Source organism: Schistocerca gregaria, unplaced genomic scaffold, assembly GCF_023897955.1.
Source record: "Schistocerca gregaria isolate iqSchGreg1 unplaced genomic scaffold, iqSchGreg1.2 ptg001413l, whole genome shotgun sequence".
NCBI lineage: Eukaryota > Metazoa > Arthropoda > Insecta > Orthoptera > Acrididae > Schistocerca > Schistocerca gregaria.
Window position 1 is genome coordinate 32,501 of NW_026062714.1, and position 1,290 is coordinate 33,790.

Sequence of the window (1,290 nt, forward strand, 5' to 3'; positions counted from 1 at the left end):
GCTTTCGCTTCTGTTCGTCTTGCGACGATCCAAGAATTTCACCTCTAACGTCGCAATACGAATGCCCCCGCCTGTCCCTATTAATCATTACCTCGGGTTCCGAAAACCAACAAAATAGAACCGAGGTCCTATTCCATTATTCCATGCACACAGTATTCAGGCGGGCTTGCCTGCTTTAAGCACTCTAATTTGTTCAAAGTAAACGTGCCGGCCCACCGAGACACTCAACTAAGAGCACCCTGGTAGGATTTCAACGGGGTCCGCCTCGGGACGCGCAAGCACGCCTTCGGCTCGCCCCACCGGCAGGACGTCCCACGATACATGCCAGTTAAACACCGACGGGCGGTGAACCAACAGCGTGGGACACAAATCCAACTACGAGCTTTTTAACCGCAACAACTTTAATATACGCTATTGGAGCTGGAATTACCGCGGCTGCTGGCACCAGACTTGCCCTCCAATAGATACTCGTTAAAGGATTTAAAGTGTACTCATTCCGATTACGGGGCCTCGGATGAGTCCCGTATCGTTATTTTTCGTCACTACCTCCCCGTGCCGGGAGTGGGTAATTTGCGCGCCTGCTGCCTTCCTTGGATGTGGTAGCCGTTTCTCAGGCTCCCTCTCCGGAATCGAACCCTGATTCCCCGTTACCCGTTACAACCATGGTAGGCGCAGAACCTACCATCGACAGTTGATAAGGCAGACATTTGAAAGATGCGTCGCCGGTACGAGGACCGTGCGATCAGCCCAAAGTTATTCAGAGTCACCAAGGCAAACGGACCAGACGAGCCAATCCGATTGGTTTTGATCTAATAAAAGCGTCCCTTCCATCTCTGGTCGGGACTCTGTTTGCATGTATTAGCTCTAGAATTACCACAGTTATCCAAGTAACGTGGGTACGATCTAAGGAACCATAACTGATTTAATGAGCCATTCGCGGTTTCACCTTAATGCGGCTTGTACTGAGACATGCATGGCTTAATCTTTGAGACAAGCATATGACTACTGGCAGGATCAACCAGGGAGCTGCGTCAACGAGAGCTGAGCAGCCGGCCGCCCGGGAGTGTGTCCCGAGGGCCCGCGCGAACACGCAAGCGTCCGCTCAATTATTCTGCAAACAGGAGGAGGCTGAGCTCCCCTGCACGATACACCTCGAAACCCTCTCAGGTCCCGGCGGCGCGCAGCGCCGTCCTAAGTACTTGGTCGGGTTCGAGAGAGGCGCAATCGCCCGGAGATGGGCGAGTAGACGCTTTCAGTGCGAACACCCGTGCTCCCAACTGAGCTTGCCGC

At 53.5% G+C, this 1,290-nt stretch overlaps 1 non-coding gene across 1 annotated transcript in view; it reads right to left on the minus strand.

Moving 5' to 3' along the window:
- The window catches only part of LOC126331838 (small subunit ribosomal RNA), a 1,893-nt gene extending 868 nt beyond the window's left edge, over positions 1-1,025 (minus strand). The window contains exon 1 of the ribosomal RNA XR_007563515.1: positions 1-1,025. This exon is cut by the window's left edge and continues 868 nt beyond it. This is a non-coding gene — a ribosomal RNA (small subunit ribosomal RNA).
- Between the last annotated feature and the right edge of the window lie 265 nt (positions 1,026-1,290).